The 19,635-nt window shown below is 42.9% G+C and overlaps 1 pseudogene; it reads right to left on the reverse strand.

Annotated features, from left to right (window-relative positions):
* Window positions 1–16,556: 16,556 nt before the first annotated feature.
* LOC103262683 lies at window positions 16,557–17,148 on the reverse strand (annotated as a pseudogene).
* Window positions 17,149–19,635: the final 2,487 nt, after the last annotated feature.

Below are 19,635 nucleotides of genomic sequence, written 5' to 3' on the forward strand. Positions count from 1 at the left end.
CTCAGCCTCTCAAGTAGCTAGGGTTAGAGGCATGCATCACCATGTCTGGATAATTTTTTTTTTAAACAATTTTTTGTAGAGACAAAGTCTCTCTATGTTACCTAGACTTATCTCAAACTCCTAGGCTCAAACAATTCTCCTGCCTTGGCCTCCCAAAGTGCTGGGATTATAGGACTTAGTCACTGTGCCTGGCCAAGATACCATCCCTTATCATAATTGTGAAGATTACTGTATATGATTTCTCCTTTTAGGCAACTGTCTCAACCAGACTGTGTGCTTATTGAGGGCAAGGTAGCACAGGACGATGCACATAATAAGGGTTTTTTAGGCATTTGTAATAACTAAATAATGAATCAGAGTATGGATCATGGGATGATAAGGCAGAAATGGGTCTCAGGGATCCATCGATCTACCCACCTGTTTTCACAATAAAGAAAATACTAATGAACATCTGAGTGTATACTTTTATGGAACATATCATATGTATTTGCTTACAGCAGTTCCTGTAAATGGTACTATTATAATTCCATATTAAAGATAATTAAAAAGATCAGAGAGGCCAAGTAACATGCCCAAGTTCACACAGCTGGTCATGCTTTCACTCGGACTATAATCAAGGTGATTGGCATTGAGAGCTTGTGTTTTGCTGAAGCCCAGACTCAGATGTAGACCAATTTACATATGCTCATATGGCTAGTTGCTCACAGAGTCAGGCCTGGAATTAAATTGACTGGCTTTCCAGAGCAGAAGCTCATTTGGGGACCCACTAGTGCATTATTTTAAGTTAAAAATCAGTTTCTATCTAAGGATGCTTTTGACTATAATGCCTCATTTTTATGTGGCAATTTTTTTTTTTTTTTGAGTCGGAGTCTTACTCTGTTGCCCAGGCTGGAGTGCAGTGGCATGCTCATGGCTCACCCCAGCGTCCACCTGCTGGGCTCCGACAATCCTTCCGCCTCAGCCTTCCAAGTAGCCAGAACCACAGGCACGGGCTACCATGCAAGGCTAATTTTTGATTTATTGAACAGACGAGGTCTCACCAAGTTGCCCAGGCTGGTCTCGAACCTGCGAACACAGGCAATTCACTCACCTCGGCCTCCCAAAGTGCTGGGATGACAGGCTGAGCCACCGAGCCCAGCCTTATGTGACAAATTTTGAAAAGACTTTATATGTAAATTACTTCTGCAAAATTATCTCTCGAAATATGTATCTTAGAAATAAAAAGGGAGTTTTGATTCTCTCCCCTTTCTTAAATAAAGAAACAGAGGCTCAGAGAAATAAAGAGACTGATTCAAGAGCATCCCATCACTAAGAGAAGACAGGGAACTGTCACCAGGTCTCCCCTTCCCGGGGCAAGGCTGCTTCCTCCACATTCTTTCCATGTGTTAACAGAGACCTGTCTTCTATGCTCTATAAATACATACTCTGGTATATCGGTATATCCTTATGGAACTTCCCATGTCCACACTTTCATGTGTATTTCCAAATATTTTCAACCCCTGCCTTATTCCTGGTCTATCCTGTCTCTACCAGATGCAACAGATGCACGTCTCCAGATTGGTTTTTGCCACCCATCCCCTGCCACCTGCTCGGTGGAAAGCTCTGGCCTGCTGAAGGTCTCTTCCTTCCAGAGGGAAAGCCCGAGGCCACATGGTCTTTATTTTGCCCCAAATGGTAGCAGCCATAGCAGCTCCAACACCGAATCCAGCCTTGCAGACCCACCAAGACTCAGTGCCAGGCAGCCCAGGACATGAATTTCCCATCATCTTCCTTCCCAGTGTCCAGAGAGGTCAAATAACACAAAAAAACAGGGCAAACTTTGTCCAATAAGAGACATAAGACAGGGAGGAATCAACAGATAAGTTCATTTGTTTCCCATGACTTTTCCATGGCCTGCTTCAAGGCACAATAGTGTCCATCTGGAGACATCCTTGTGACTGAAATATCAGCTATACTTTCCTTTTTTTTAAGTCAGAGTTGCACTCTGTCATCTAGGTGGGAGTGCAGTGGCACACTCGAGGCCACCACAGCCTTGACCTGCTGGGCTCAGATGATCCTTCTGTCTCAGTCTTCCAAGTAGCTGGAAACACAGGCGCACGCCACCACGCCTGGCTAATTTTTTTATTTATTGTAGAGACAAGGTCTCACCAAGTTGCCCAGGCTGCAGGCTGGTCCTGAACTCCTGGGCTCAGGTAATCCTCTCACCTCTACCTCCCAAAGTGCTGGGATTACAGGCATGAGCCACCACACCCAGCTATATTTTCTTTTCAAGCAGTGTCTAGTACAATCACATTCCACCCTCCCTCTCTCTACTGCCCCTCACTCTTGCTGCCCTGGGGTTGCACTCACCAATAAAACAATGAACGCCTTGCCCCACACTCTGTTCCCTACCCAGCTCAAATCACAAAAGCTTCGTAGCAGTGGAATTAAACCCAATTTTAAAATATCAGGGCAAATCCCTCGGGTCCCTCCCACTGGGAGCTTTTCTGTCCTTTCACTAAATCCTGCTTTCCCTCCCCCCCCAAAAAAAATCATTTTGCCAACTCACTTGGCAATTATTACATATTTTTATCTATCTATCCACCTAATCTATCTATCCATCTATCTATTTTGTAGGAAAAGGGTCTTGCTATGTTGCCCAGGCTAGTCTCAAACTCCTGGTCTCAAGCAATCCTCCTGTCTCAGCTCTCAAAGTGCTGGAATTACAGGCATGTGCCACTGTGCCCAGTCATGGATGAACATTCTTTCCTAAAATCCTCTTAGTCCTGGTGAGGAGGAGGAGGGGGAACGTACAAGAGGTAGCATGGAAGAGGTTAAGGGTACTAGAATGCCCATCAAGGGTTTCCATTTTTTTTTTTTTTTTTGTCTCCACTTTAAAAAGCAGTTTAACATTTCAGTTCTCAGCAGATAGCTGATGAACCTAGGAGAGGGTTCTCAGGTGAGGTGATGCAATAGGTATGCATATTCTTCTAGGATATCTAAGCAGTCACTTAGGATATGGAATCTTTGGATCAGTAGTGTTTTTTTTTTCTCTTCTGTATGATTTTCTTTCTTTCTTCCTTTCTTCCTTCCTTCCTTCCTTCCTTCCTTCCTTCCTTTCTTTCTTTCTTTTTACTATTTTAGATTTGGGGTACATGTGTACAGTTTTGTTGCATGAGTATATTACATAATGCTGGGGTTTGGGCTGCTATAGAACCCATCACCCAAATAGTGAAAATAGTACCCAAAAGTTATCTTTCTTTTTTTTTACCTTTAAATTTTTTATTTTAAAATTGTGGGGTACAACTCAGGGTTAGGTAGACAAATATTCATTGTACAGCTGCCCTTGTTGATGAGGTGTACCCCCCTCCCCAGGCAGATTCCCACTACTGCCAATCCTGCTTCCCTGCCCCCTGACACCCCCACAGTTTCCCGTTACTGTCAATCCTTTTCTTATAGTGTTACAATAGTTGTTCAAAGTCCACTTATGAGTGAAAACATGTGATACCAGTTCTTTGTTTCTGTGAGAGATCACTCAGTATTATAGACTCTAAGTCTATCCAGGTTACTGCAAAGTTCACGATTTTGTTCTTCTTTATGGCTGCATAATATCTCATTGTGTTTATGTACCACATTTTTTTATCCAGTCCTCTTTTGATAGGCAGCACAGTTGGTTCCGTGTTCTTGCTACTGTGAACAATACTATGATAAACATACATGTGCAGGTATCTTTGTTATAGAGTGATTTGAGTTCTTCCAGGTATATTCCCAGTAGGGGGATTGTGGGGGTCACATGGAAGGTTGATTTTTAGAACTTTTAGGAATCACATTGTTTTCTACAGGGGCTGCACTAGTTTACACTCCCACCAACAGCGTAGAAGTGTTTCCTTTTCGCCGCATCCTCTCCAGAATCTGTTATTTTTTGAGTTATTGATGACGGCCATTCTGACTGGAGTTAGGTGGTATCTTAGTGTAGTTTTAATTTGCATCTCCTTGATGTCTAGGGAGACTGAACATTTTTTCACGTATCTGTTGGCTGCTTGTATGTCTTCTTTTGAGAACTGTCTATTCATATCTTTTGCCCACTTTGTAATGGGGCTCTTTGTTTTTTTTCTTTTCAGCACGTTTGAGTTCCTTGTAGATCCTTGATGTTAGGCCTTTGTCAGATATGCAGTTGACAAATATTTTTTCCCATTCTGTGGGCTGTCCTCCTGCTCTCCTGATGGTTTCTTTGGCTTTGCAGAAGCTTGTCAGTTTGATGAGGTCCCACTTGTCTATCTAATTTCTTATGGCATGCGCACTTGGAGTTTTGATCAGGAATTGGTTGCCAGTTTCAATTTCCATAAGAATGTCTCCTGCATTTTCTAAGGTTCTTATAGTTTGTGGTTTTACGTTTAGGTCTCTGATCTATTTAGAATTGATTTTGTGTATGGGGATAGGTAGGGGTCCTGTTTCAACCTTCTGTGGTCAGTCAGTTTTCCGAGCACCATTTACTGCTGAAGATGAGTTTGTTGAGAAACTGAGGTTTTGCTTCTGGAATCTCAATTCTATTCCATTGGTCTATATGCCTGTCCTTGTACCAATACCAGACTGTTTTGATTATTGTAGTTTTATAATAAAGTTTAAAGTCTGGGAGTGTGATACCTCCTGCTTTTTTTATTTGTTTGTTTGTTTGCTTTTGTGTGTGTGTGTGTTTTGGGGCTTTTTTTTTTGGCTGAGGATTGTTTTGGCTATTTGTGGTCATTTATATTTCTTTTTATTCTTTTTTCTTTTTTTTTTTTTTTTTGAGTTGGAGTCTCACTCTGTCACTCAGACTGGAGTGCAGTGGCCGCTCCCGGCCACCACAGCCTCGATCTGCTGGACTCCAGTGATCCTTTCGCCTCAGCCTTCCAAGTAGCTAGAACTACAGGTGTGCACTACCACGCCCAGCTAATTTTTGATTTACTGTAGAGATGAGGTCTCGTCAAGTTGCCCAGGCAGGTCTCGAACTCGCAGGCTCAGGCAATCCACTCACCTTGGCCTCCCAAAGTGCTGGGATTACAGGCTGAGCCATGGAGCCCAGCCTATATTTCTATATGAATTCCTGTATTGTTGTTTCTAGGTCTGAGAAGAATGTTGCTGGTTTTCAACACCTACTCTCCTCCCTCCTTCCTTCCTATCTCTTAGCTTCCCAGTGTCTATTGTTTCTGGATTATGGTAAAGTTCAATGGTAAGCACCAGGAACTCCTTTCCTTTTGAAAGCTAGGTGTTAGCTACCCACTCTGACCCTGTATTGATGGGAAGAAGATTCCAGAAAGCAGCTGGCAGACCTGAAAGTCGAGCCAGCAGCACAATAAATCGGGGTGTGCAACTATGTAGGGCACTTGACTAGGACCAGGCAACCAGATATCTAGTATGGGCACTTCCAGTGAGAATACAACTGCTAATATGCACTGAGCACTTTCTATCCAGTAAGCACAACTTTAAATGCATTTCAAGGGGTATTCCATCCTTACCACAAACTATAAGGTAGGCAATATTATTATGCATATAATGTAGATAAAGAAACTGAGATAAGAAGGTACAGAGAGGTTTAGTCACTTGCTTAAGCTTGCAGAGCTTGAAGGAAGCCAAGTCAGGATTCAAACCCAGTAAGACTGATTCCAGAATTGACTCTTTTTACCACTGTGGCACTATCGGACAAGTTGCAGAACCTTATCACATGGAAGGGACACAGCAAAATCTTCATTTGCGGCCATTATTAAGCTATTGTCTCTTAGTTTCAGACGTCTTTCTAAACCTGGCTTCATGATGCTGGCACTAAGATTCTGCAAACCACATAAGGGCTTTGTCAACTGTCTCATTTTCAGCCTTGCCAATAAGGGAATTCAGGGGAGAATTGCATATGTGGAAGAGGAAAAGGGGGCCTGTTTGCTATAGGGGCCTATCTTCTTCCTGTAGGGTCTGTCTGCTTCCTGTAGGGGCATATCTGTTTTCTGTGGGCTTCTTGTTTCTCTCTGGCTTACTGCTCCAGTAAGCACCACCCCAGCAATGCTTCTCCGACCCAGCAGGGTCAATGCCACAGCTGAATCCAATTTGTAGTTTGTAGAACCATCTTCATTGCATTCTCATCAGAGACATCCAGCACTAGCTCGCTGAAGGTCCCTCCTTCAGAAGGTCCCTCCTTCATGGTCCCAGTTCCTAGGGTCCCTTCTCTGAACTCAGAAACAGTAGTCCAGCTGAACAGCACCTCCTTCTCAGTGACCTGCGTTTCACCTCCGTGAGCTCCTCTAAATTTCTAAGTTTTAATAATTTCAACCTCTTTTTTTTGTTTCCCCAGTCCTAAAGTTGGGCGTTGCGTCCTGCAGTTACCTGTAACTTGGTAACTCCAAATCTGAAAGGGTTTTTACGTAAGATTTTTTATTCCATAGAATTCGCCTGGAGATCCATTACGGAGAGACATTGGTTTATTAGAACTTACAGGAGGCAGTGAAGAAAGAATCTGCCCAGAAGACACCAATGGCGGCTAGTCAACAAAGAAAGAATCCATACTATGGACAGTACAGCAGACAGTTTTATCGTCAAGCAAATTAATTATTCAACTTGCTACATGGTGGTTACAATCACAGTGAGTAGGACTGCCGCTTACATTGTTCTCAGCTCTGCTTAATCACCTACACCCTGTGACTCCTTACTGGGAATATATGCATACCCTGCAGAGACCAGTCTTGGCCAGAGGCTACTCCCAGGGGAGGAGTAGAAAGAGGACAGGTATGGGGAAAAGAGCCAACGTCCAGACAATGATCTCACAAATAATCCACGACACAGAATGCTCCTTTTGCCTTTGTGTTAAAGTTTTTTTAACACCTGCTCAACCATTCTTCATATAAAATTTTCTCTGTCAAGATAACTGTGGTGTTTTCTGTCTCTTGACTAATACTCTTGACTAATACTCCTGACAAATACCCCATCTGGTTAATCCTGGCACTTGGGTTTGCATCAGAGTTTAATCATTTATCAGTAGTTCATAAGATATTGCCAAGGTTGAGGGGAGGTGTACATGAAATAAACCCAGTCAGTAAAAATTCTGGGAGAACAAAGAGATGCGGATCAATGTATGATGTGACATTTTCAAGAAAATAATGCTAAATCCCTCACACCTGCCAATTCCTCATCTTATATAGCAGTGCTCTTCTAAATCTTCACCTTTCATTAAATCGATACTGGATACATATCCAAGTATCTGTTGTCAATAAAGGTCATGATGCTTTTCTAATCTTATGAAAATTGAGAGGGTTTCAAAAACCTATATAATGGAGAATAAGACCTTACCCTGTGAGAGACTTCTCAATGACATCTTTCTCTTCCTACCACACAGGAATCACTCACTTAGGCTAGCTGTTTTTGTGATAGTGGGTAGTGAGAAATACTCTAGAGTGGGTAGCAGAGAACTTGGGTTCTAATCCCAGCTATGCCACTTCACATTAACTTGGTATCCTTGTGAAAAGCATTAATAATTCTGAGCCTCAGTTTTGTTATCTGCCAAATGGGATTTTTTTTTTTTGAGGTGAAGTCTCACTCTGTCGCCCAGGTTGGGGTGCAGTGACACACTCACGGCCACCCCAGCGTCAACCTGCTGGGCTCCAGCGATCCTTCCACCTCAGCCTTCCAAGTAGCCGGAACTACAGGCGTGTGCTACCATGCCCAGCTAATTTTTTTTATTTATTGTAAAGACAAGGTCTTTCCAAGTTGCCCAGGCTGATCTCGAACTCGTGGACTCAGGCAATCCATTCCCCTCAGCCTCCCAAAGTGCTAGGATTATAGGCTGAGCCACCGAGCCTGCTCCAAATGGGATTATTAATACTACTTTTTCTGTCTACCTCACTGGCTTACTCAGTTCCCTGAGTATTTACTGATCACCTATACGCAAAATCTGTGGTATCCCAGGATATATACAAGGGAGGACACAAAAAAAATAATTATTTTTGGAGGGTGGGCCCCTCCAGGATAGGCTTCCCCCATTAGGTAAGTGGTCTAGGAACCCATCAGAATCAGTGGACCAGCTAGTGTTGCTGTGAGAGGCTGCGTTCGGCTTCAGGGAAATTTTTTTTTTTTTTTTTTGAGATTCTTTCATCATGTTTGCTCATTCTATGGTGGGTGATTTATGAGAACACCTACCTAGACTATGCTGAGTGTTCAAAAGTTTTTGACCAAAAACGGCATTACTCCCATATGCTACCCTCCCTATTCACCCGATCTTGCCTCTCGTGACTTTTGTATTGTTTCGTTTTCCTGGATAAAGAAAGACCTCAAAGGGAAATGTTTTGCCATTGTGGAAGAGGTGAAACAAAAAATGCCAGAAGGACAAAGAAGTATCCAAATGGCAAGTTCAAAAACTGTTTTGAGCAGTGGAAAAAGCATCTCGATAGGTGTATTCCATCAAATGGAGACTACTCTGAAAGGGACTGAAGTTTAAACATATAAAAATAAATACACAATTTTTATAAATAAATTCCGGATCCCCCCTCGTAAAGAGAAGTAAAGCACAGGCTCTGTCTTTTTTTTTTTTTTTTTTTTTTTTGAGTTGGAGTCTCACTCTGTCGCCCAGACTGGAGTGCAGTGGCCGCTCCCGGCCACCGCAGCCTCGACCTGTTGGGCTCTGGCGATCCTTCCACCTCAGCCTTTTGAGTAGCCGGAATTATAGGCATGTGTTACCACGCCCGGCTGATTTTTTGATTTATTGTAGCGATGAGGTCTCGTTGCCCAGGCGGGTCTCGAACCCGCGGGCTCAGGCAATCCACTCACCTCAGCCTCCCAAAGGCGTGGGATTACAGACTGAGCCACCGAGCCCCGCCTGGCTCTGTCTTAAAGGAGTTTACAATCCAGTATTTTTCTCTGCATTCAACAAGCAGTCTTGAAATATTCCCTACCAGTTTCTGTGCTTAGGGCTAAGAATATGGTGGTGTCTAAAATATGATTCCTTCCTTGAAGGGGATTACATTCTAGTAGAGACATAAACCAGAGCAAAGATAACTACAACAAGAGGTGGAATGTACAATAAGGCGTTGACACACAAATCAGCTAAAGAAATAGGCCTGCATTGAGTTGAGAAGGTCAGGAGAGGCTTTCTAGATCTGGTGCCATTTGAACTGACTGTGAACAAAAACCTAATGAATGAAAGACAAAGGGAGTGACTAAAAAAAATGAGCCTGGTTTGTTGTCATGATATCCCAGAGGCTGGGCACGGTGGCTCACACCTGTAATCCCAGCACTTTGGGAGGCCAAGGTGGGAGGATTGCTTGAGACTAGGACTTTAGACCAGCCTGGGCCACAGAATGAGACCCTGTGTCTATACAAAATAATAATAATAATAAGCTGGGCATAGTGTCGTGCACCTGCTGTCCTAGCTACCAGAGCTGAGGCAGAAGAAGAGCTTGAACCCAGAAGTTCAAGGCTGCAGTGAGCCATGATCATGCCACTGCACACCAGCCTGGGCATCAGAGCAAGACCCTATCTTTAAAAAAAAAAGCCCAAAGTGGAATGGAACTGGTAGAAATCAGAAAGAAGGAATGATTACAGGTGATGTTAGATGAACAATGCGTGAAAATTCATGTGAGACAATTATCACAGTAAATGAGTTACTGATGAATAAACAGTAGTGAACCAGGGAGTCACGGCCTGTTTCCAAGGAGCTTTGGGTTGGTTGGCACTAGGAAAAAATTTTAAAGTGTTCCTAGTTGAGTCTGTTTTTAAAAATAATGTATTGCTGGGCTCGGTGGCTCAGCCTGCAATCCCGCGCTTTGGGAGGCTGAGGTGAGTGGATTGCCTGAGCCCGTGGGTTCGAGACCCGCCTGGGCAACTTGGCGAGACCTCATCTCTACAATAAATCAAAAAATTATCCGGGCGTGGAAGTGCGCGCCTGTAGTTCCAGCTACTTGGAAGGCTGAGGCGGAAGGATCACCGGAGCCCAGCAGGTCGAGGCTGAAGTGGCCGGGAGCAGCCACTGCACTCCAGTCTGGGCGACAGAGTGAGACTCCAACTCAAAAAAGAAAAATAATGTATTAGGCCGGGCGTGGTGGCTCACGCCTATAATCCCAGCACTTTGGGAGGTAGAGGCGAGAGGATTGCCTGAGCCCGGGGTTCAAAATCAGTCAGGGCAACTTGGCAAAACTTCATCTCTACAATAGTCAAAAAATTAGTTGGGCGTGGTGGTGTGTACCTGTAGTTGCAGCTACTTGGAAGGCTGAGGCGGAAGAATCTCCTGAGCGTGCCACTGCACTCCAGTCTTGGAGATAGAGGGAGACTCTAACTTAAAAAAAAAAAATTGTGTATTGATAGACTATTTGAGATTTCGTAAGGCCAACAGATCAGACTATTGTCATTGAAGAGATGATTCATTTTACTCCACAGATCCCAAGAGGAGGAGGGTACATCATGTCACACAGTGAGGGATGGGCACACAGAGAAGATCTGGGATTGGTCAGGAGACGGGGGAGGGTGGGGAAATTGTGGGCAAGAGTTTTTTGGTTTTGGGGTTGGGGTCTCACTTTGTCACCCAGGTTGGAGTGCAGTGGCATGATCACAGCTCACCACAGCCTCAACTCCCTGGGTTCAGGTATTCCTCCCACCTCAGTCTCCTGAGTAGTTGGGACTACAGGCACATGCCACCATGCACGGCTTATTATTTTATTTTATTTTATTTTTGTAGAGACAAGGTCTCACTATGTTGCCCAGGCTGGTCTCTAACTCCTGGGCTCAAGCAATTCTCCTACCATGGCCTCCCAAAGCACTGGTATTACAGGTGTGAGTCACCATACCCGGCAGGCAAGAGCTTTTATTGTGGGTTCTGTGGGCAAGAATGGATGAGACAGAATAACCAAGTTTAGGATAGGCAAGTTTGAATAATTTCATTGGACTCTGGAGCATAGAGACCGTCCTCAGTTGCCTGGCACATGGCCCTGGGGTGATTAGGGCAGGTGGCCCAGAGTGTGAGATAAGGGAAATGGTGGGGAGTATGGGCTGGCTCTGGATTTGTTGGTTTGCAGATGAAAGGTACACTCACAAATGAGTTGTTTACTATCTCCAGAAATTAGCTAACTCTGGAAGGGGACATCCCTCCAGGATTGACAAGGCTCCAGATAACAGAAAACAAAGGCATCAAATTTTTCAAAGCATCAAATTACAGAAAATAAAGACATGGTTAACACAGTCTGCTTAAAAGTGGGGGAGTTTATTCAGCCTTATACGCCTAGTAACTTCCCCAATACTGTGTACGTAATAAAGAGAGAGAGTACAGCGTTTGATGGATGCTCAGATTAATATACTCCCTCTTTGGTCCCTTAATTTGTTAGATGATGACCCTTTAACTTTGTTAGACCCTTGAACTTTGTTAGATGATACCCCCTCTTTGACCCTAACTTTGTTAGGACAACTCTAACCCATTCTTCCGTTATCAGCAGGGTGGTCACTCCTGTAGGGAGCCCTCTCTTCTCTGATTCCTCAGACTAAGTGAGAAACCGCTGTGGTGAATACTTTGATGCACCACCCTAAGCCCCCTTCCATGAAGGAGGGCTGACAGTGGGTAGCCTTCAGTAAATGGTGCACAAAAACTGAATAAGTAATCCTTTTAAAAATTAAAAGCACTATTAAAACCCAAAGTGAAAGGTACATAAGTGGTTATTTCTTTTGTGGCAAAGCTACTTTATATCATCATTTCAAGAGACAGAAATTCAACTTGAACTTGCTTAAGAAAAAAAAAGAAAGAAAGTATTGGTTCTTATGACTGGTGAGCTATCTTCAGGCATGGCTGGATCCAAGGGTCAAATGATGTCATCAGAATTCTCTCCATCTTCATTTGCCTCATGTCTATTTCTCTCTCTGTGCATTACCTCACCTGTTGTTGTTTGTTTGTTTTTTTAACTGAAAATAGCCTCTCTGTCATTGGGGAAAGTGGCCTCAAGCAGTCCCAGCTTACTTTACATATGCAGCTCTTGATCCAGTATGAAGAGAAAGATCATCTTTTTCCCTAGGATCTGTATAAAATTTCAGAGAGAAAACTGATGGACATTTATATCAGTCTGGACACAAAAACTTCACTGATTATTTGAATGGAAAAAATGTAACAAAACAATTTTAAACCAGAACAGTAGAAGGTAATTTAGTAAAAGTAACCTCCCCCTGCCCAACTTTTTTAAAAGATTTTTTTATTTTAATTTTTTAGAGATGGGAGTCTCACTATGCTGCCCAGGCTGGTCTTGGACTCCTGGCCTCAAGCGATCCTCCCACCTTGGCTTCCCAATGTGCTGGGATTACAGGCCTGAGCTATCTCATCCAGCCCTAACTTTTTTTTTTTTTTTTTTAATAAAAGTGACTTTTTAAATAAAACAGACTCGAATGGGTCCAGAAATAGCAGATACAAAACAGCAGCTACTAATTCTAGGCTTAGGACTGGTGAATAATAAGGAAATGGAGGACTAAAGGAGTCTTCTCCCCCTCAAGGAGGAAAACAAGACCTCTGAAAATGGTACGACTAACACAGGAAACCAGAAGCTGGCTGGTGGTAAACAAATTTGCCATAAGGCACTGGCCAGAGCCAATCTCTAGAAGCCACATGCCACTGAAGGAGGGTGTGGACAGGTTGCCCCTGACTCGTAAAAGCAGCCCATTGTTGCCTGAGTATATGGCTGAGCAAAGCTTCTGGGGAGTGACTGCCGACGGGAGAACATGACCTGAGGGTGCAGCTAAAGCTCCTGGGAACATCCCCTGGGCTCCCACTCTAATGAATACTCATAATGACAATAGCAATTTTATTATATACATAATATGTATATAATAATCATGTAGAACCAGAACCTGCAAGGGAAGTGTCTTCCTGTGGCTATTGTCTTGCAGGGTCACTCCATTGTGTTCCATTGACGAAGCTTGACCTTCCACTAGCAGCCACAGGAGAAATGTTGACAGGTTCAGCTCAAGGATCGCACACAAGGCAAAGAAGGGTGGACTTGGAGCTGGGAGACAAGTAAGGCACAATCCTGCTTGGGTCATAATCACAGCCCTGAAGCAGTCACTGTGACCAGGGGAAAGAGGACTGTGATGACTTAAGTCCAGACCAGGTTCATGTGCTCATTTCTGTGTCAAGCAAGCTGCAGGGAAAAGGTTCCATCTCTACATATGGAAAGGCTTCTCCATAGAAAAGATGGATTCTTCTACCAGAAGGGAAGAGACAAGGCGCAATGGCTCACGCCCGTAATCCCAGCATTTTGGGAGGCTGAGTGGGAGGACTGTTTGAGTTCAGGAGTTTGAGATCAGCCTAGGCAACACAGTGAGACCTCATCTCTACAAAAAATGTAAAGATTAGCTGGGCATGGTGGCATGTGCCCGTAGTTCCAGCTACTCGAGAGGCTGAGGCGAAAGGACTGCTTGAGCCCAGGAGTTCAAAGCTGCAGTGAGACATGATCGTGCCACTGCACTCCAGCCTGAGTGACAGAGTGAGACCTTGACTCAAAAAAAGAAAGAAGGAAAGAAAGAAAGAAAGAGAGAGAGAGAGAGAGAGGGAGGGAGAGGGAGGGAGGGACAGAAGGAGGGCGGGAAGGACTCTAGGCAAAGAAAAGCAATAGATATGATTTGTATGTTACATGTTGACCTTAAAATGCCTAGTTTCATTTGAGGTTGTTAGTATCAAAAGGGGAAAACTAAGGCCTTTCTTTAAGACTAATGAAACTGCATTCATTAATTCTAATAAAAGATGCTTATTAAGCACCTATTATGAGAGGTGCACATCCTTACTAGTCCTGAACAGCTGGCATCTTTGTGGACGTAGGCAAAATTGACAGGTTTAAAAATGAAAAGGCAGGCCGGGAGCAGTGACTCAGCCTGTAATCCCAGCACTTTGGGAGGCCGAGGAGAGAGGATTGCCTGAGACTGGGGATTCCAGATCAGCCTGGGCAACTTGATGAGACCTCATCTCTACAATAAATCACACACACACACACACACACACACACACACACACACACACACACACACACACACACACACAAACTAGCTGGGCATGGTGGCGTGCATCTGGAGTTCCAGCGACTTGGGAGGCTGAGGCGGAAGGATTGCCTAAGCCCAGCAGGTTGAGGCTGTGGTGGCCATGATCGTGCCACTGCACTCCAGCCTGGCGACAAGAGTGAGACTCCAACTCAAAAAAAAAAAAAAAGAAAAGGCAGTCAGACAAAAGGCTGAGATGAGAAAATGGTACCTTTGTTTCATGACTGAAATAGCCTAAGAAATATGCGCACAATTTTGTAGCAGTTTTTAAATATTACTCATGGCCAAAGTGGAACAAGGAAGTAACTGCCTAGTAGTTAAGAGCACAGACTATATAGCACAAGACTGTCTGCTTTCCAGTTCAGCTCCACTACAATGTGTCTTTGGACAAGTAACTGGTAACTTGTGTCTACGTTTCCTCACATGTAAGATTTGAATAAGACCTACCCTCATAGGCTTATGGGGAAAAATTAAATAAAATAATATCTGTAAAGCTTTCAACAGTGCCCGACAAGTATTTAGTACCATATGACCATAGCTATCATTATGAATTGCTTATTATAGCCATTATTATAAATTGGTTATTATGGCTTTCATTTCATTAGCTAATCTGAAATTCCTTTAGCTCCAAAATTAGGAAAAAAATCTATTTAAAAAACATCTAACTGCTATATATATGTTAGCACCCACAAACAGGTCATTCTACAGGAATAATTTTATTATTTTCATAACTTTGTGATATTGAAGTAGCCTCTTTATGAACATGAAATATTTTAAGGAAACAAAAAACAAAACAAAACTAGTTCTGGATATTATCCTTACAGCATACAGACAAAAATAGAAACATTTTCTTTATGATCTTTCTTTAAACATTTGTAAAATTTTATGAAAAGACAAAATCTTCCCTGAAAATCAATTTGTGTATATATTTTGTAAAAAGTGTGTTTTTTTTTTTATAGAGTACTTTTAGGATTTCTTTTTATTTTCCCCTTCTCAAAGGGAACTGCCTCTGTAAAGCCAATGTCTTTAAATCACACCAGAACATTCTGAGTCAGAGATGCACTCCATCTCTGGCTGAGTCAGAGAAACCCTTTCTTAATGAGGACTCTGGCACTGACTGTGAACCACTGAGGCCTTCGTATTGTGACACATTCTGTGATATTAGTGATAAACTGACGTCTGAGATATCGGGTATCTCAGCAAGTCCTCACTGGTGACGCTACATTTTCAGGGGGAATGTCACACACAAAAAAAGCAGCTGCATTTCTTTTCAGAGACAGGGCTGTTTCTCTATTAAACTCTTACAATACAGTGATGGGAATACAGGAAGTATCCATAGAAACAAGAGAAAACACTTCAAAGTGCCTCCATTTGGAATGTAGCCTAAGCCATCACAGTGTTCACATGCACACACATTCACACAGGCTCCAACATGCATATACACACACTCACAAAATGTTCTTAAACTAGCATCACCAAGGAAGTACTAGATTAAGTAAAAATTATGATATGATACAATGATATCATAATTGGGTGCAATAGAAGATGAACTATTTTGGTGTTTTTGTTTTTGAGTCAGGGTCTCACTCTGTCACCCAGGCTGGAGTGCAGTGGCACAATCATGGCTCACCGCAGCCTTCATCTTTTGGGCTCAGGTGACCCTTTCACCTCAGCGTCCCAAGTTGCTGGGACTACAGGCGAACACCGCCACATCCGGCTAATTTTTTTTTTTTTGAGCTGGAGTCTCACTTTGCCACCTACGCTGGAGTGCAGTGCACGCTGACAGTCACTGCAGCCTTGACCTGCTGGGTTCAGGTGATCCTTCCATCTCAGCCTTCCAAGTAGCTGGAACTACAGGCGCATGCTACAACGCCCAGCTAATTTTTGATTTATTGTAGAGACGAGGTCTCGCCAAGTTGCCCGGGCTGGTCTCAAACCCGTGGGCTCAGGCAATTCCCTGACCTTGGCCTCCCAAATTGCTGGGATTACAGTCTTAAGCCACTGCACCTAGACTAATTTTTAATTTTTTTGTACAGAAGGAGTCTTGCTGTGTTGCCTATGCTGGCTCAAACTTCTAGGCCCAAGAGATGCTCGTGCCACAGCCTCCCAAATTGATGGAATTACAGGCATGAGTCACACTGTGTCTGGCTGAAAATTAACTATTTTGGTAACAACATTGTCCTGACTCCTACAAATATGTTTAAGAACTATAATCTGGCATATAATCATACATACAAAGGTATTAAGTTCAGGACTCTACTAATGAAGATTTAGTTATGGTAACATTTTTTTTTTTTTTAAGTTGGAGTCTCACTCTTTTTGCCCAGGCTGGAGTGTAGTGGCATGCTCATGGTCACCACAGCCTCGACCTACTGGGCTTAGGCGATCCTTCCGCCTCAGCCTTCTGAGTAGCTAGAACTCCAGGTGTGCGCCACTACACCCAGCTAATTTTTAGATTTATTGTAGAGACACCTCCACTTATCAAAATGCAGGGATTACAGGCATAAGCCACCATGCCCAGCTAAATACCTTTTTTTTTTTTGAATCATCAGTCTTTATTGGGCTCAGACCAGGAGGCCGTGGGTCTTGAGGACCTCTGTATTTGCCAGTCTTCTTCTCCACGTTCTTTTTTGGCCTGTTTCCATAGCCTTGTGAGCTGTTTCTTCTTCCAGTAGTGGATCTTCTCCTTCCTCTTCTCCTCCAGGGTGACTGTCATTGCCTGGTACTTCCAGCCAACTTCGTGAGCCAGGCACCCCAGGTAGGCAAACTTCAAACACACAAGCTTGAGGGCAGCAGGAACCACCATGCCCTTTTTCTTGTCATAGGGCAGCAGGATCCCATCAAACACCTTGGGGGGTCCAGGGCAGCCGGGCCTCGCTTGGTCTTGCTGGGCAGCATGCCTCGCACAGTCCGCCAAAAGATTCGGCTGGGGGCCCAGAAAAGGTAGGGGCCTCGGGAAAGGTTGGTGTTCATCTGTTTGCAGAGTAAGGCCTGGTATTTTAACTTGTTCCTGTAGAGATTGGCAGAAATGTTGATGCCCTCGCAGTGCATGACCACTACCTTCCGGTCCAGCAGTACCTGCTTGACCACGATGGTAGTCAGGGGACCCAGCAGATGGTCTCAGTCATCCAGCACCAGGACCTGGCCCTCTGCCATCTTTGGCAGTCACCAGGGAAAGCTTAATATCTTAATGACACTTTTTTGGCATAGATTTGTTATTTTTCTATACCTCTTCTTTTGATGTTGGTTTCCAAAGCTCTAGGATATTCTTTGTAATTAACAAAAAAAATTAAGATCTCCAAGAAATTTTCTTATTTCTACTTTTGTCATTTGCACTTCTTTTAAGGTTGAATGTTCTGAATCCTTTAATTAGTGTTTGATAGATTGTTCTTATAGAATTATTTAGGACCTGGAGAAGGACATTTATTAGCATTTTAACATCACTTTTAAAACTTTTCTCCTATTACTGTCAAACAAATTTATATGATAAGAATATGCAAATCAACGGCAAATAGTTTGTGAACACACTTAATTGACAGCAAACATTTCATTATGGAACTAAAAAGTCACTGTGTCAATTCTTAGTTTTCTAATTTCAGTGTTAAGACCATACTGGAATACAGGGTCACTCATTTCTTAAGAACTTAGAAAGTTACAGTAATTTCTCTAGAAGTGTATTTGAGATGCTCACAACTAAAGACCCTATTTTCATGGTAATAAAAACAAATGAATATAGATATAAGATAAGTGATTGGTGAGACTAACACATGTTCATTCCGTCTGTGAGGATATATCACTGCAAATCAGCCATGCAAAGAAGTTTTTTTTAAGTCATGACAAGACTTTTTTACTCACTTATTTGTTCCTTTGTAAATACTTACAAATAAATTAATGGGCGACTAGATGAATGCATGAACACCCACTCTGTGCCAGACACTGAAACTCACATGCTCTGGATATATAGTGAGCGGGAAAAAACATGATTCCTGTCCTCATGAAACTTATAGTCTTGTAGGGAACAAAACATGACACACGACATTGTACAAATAATTATCTCATTGAAAAAGTCAATGACAATATTGTTGATGAGTTGCTCTGTCATGAGTCCTTTTTTTCTCCATACAAAGACCAAAACATTCAAGACATAGTTTTCTTAGTGTAAAATCTGGAAAAAGTTTCTCCTTAAAAACCTCTCTCTCTTCTTGTGAGACTGGTTATTCATTTCCTAGATGGAAGTGGGAAGTAGTTGTGTCATATGAACTCCACTTTCCCCCTTCACAGCCAGTTGTATGCCACTGCTCACTGATTTTATTATCTAGCTATATCTTATATTTATCCCCTTGAGTCCACATCCATATCTAAAAGCACAGGACCAATCCTCTGGCCCTCTGACTCAAATTGTTCTAATAGTTTCCCAGAATCACAGACAGAATAGGCAAATATTAAAGAAGAGCTTATTCTTCAGATGGGGAAACCGAGGCTCAGAAAGGCAAATGTCTCAACCAGGACTCTACAGTTCAGCCTAGCCACAGACGTGTCATTAATTTTTTTTTAGAGCAGCCATGGAACACACTGTGGGTTGTCTACTCACAGTCATTCCCATCCCCTTCTTCTTTATTAGAAAAATCCCACTTCCCATAATAACAGCCAAAAATGACAAATACAACCACACATCACTTAACAAGGATATACTCTGAGAAACGCATCATTAGGCGATTACATGGTTGTGCGAACATCCTAGAGTGTACCTACACAGACCCACATGGTCTAGCCTACTGCACACCTAGGCTCTATGGCTCCTAGACTACAAATATGGGCAGTATGTGACTGTCCTGAATACTGTAGGCATTTGTAAAACAATTGTAAGTACTTGTGTAGCTAAACATAGGAAAGGTGAATGTGTTGATGTCATGGCGGCTATGACATAATGAGTATGATGTCACTAGGCCGTAGGAATTTTTCACCTTTATTATAATGCTATAGAACTGCTGTCCTGCATGTAGTTCAATGTTGACGGAACCATCGTTACCCAAATGACTCTACTTGCTTTCCTAGGGATGGCCATATGACCCAATGATGGCCACTGAGATGAGAAGGAGAAATCTGTTGCTGGCTTCTGATTTTGCTTCCATGACAAAAAGAGAAATGAGAAAGAACCACTTCCCCTCCCTTCTCTCTGTCTTTGGATCTAAACCACGCAGCATGAAGACAAAAAAAAAGAAAAGCCAATATCTAAGGATCAGAAGAGTGAAAAACACTTGGGACCCTCATCTATGTACCTTGAGCTAACCCTTGGCTGCCTACCTGCAGACTTCTTATTACATGAGATTATTTATATCTTTTATGTCATGCATTCTGTTACTTGCAGCTGGTTGCACCTTGAACTCACCACAGCTGTGTTTTATTTTCTACCACCCCATTGAGCTCCAGAGAACAAGGAGTTGGTCTATTTTTTTTTTTCATTGCCCTATCCCCAGTTCTTAGAACACAGCCTGGCACACAGTCAATTCTTGAAAAGTATCTGTTGAATGAATGAATGAATGAATGCCAGTAATCTTCACTGGCTCTCTACTTTCATAGACCAAAGTCTAAAGGGTTAACCTGGCCTTTAATATCCTTCATGGTCTAGCCCCAATCTATCTT

This window comes from Carlito syrichta, unplaced genomic scaffold, assembly GCF_000164805.1.
Source record: "Carlito syrichta isolate Samal-C Ts95f unplaced genomic scaffold, Tarsius_syrichta-2.0.1 Scaffold304596, whole genome shotgun sequence".
NCBI lineage: Eukaryota > Metazoa > Chordata > Mammalia > Primates > Tarsiidae > Carlito > Carlito syrichta.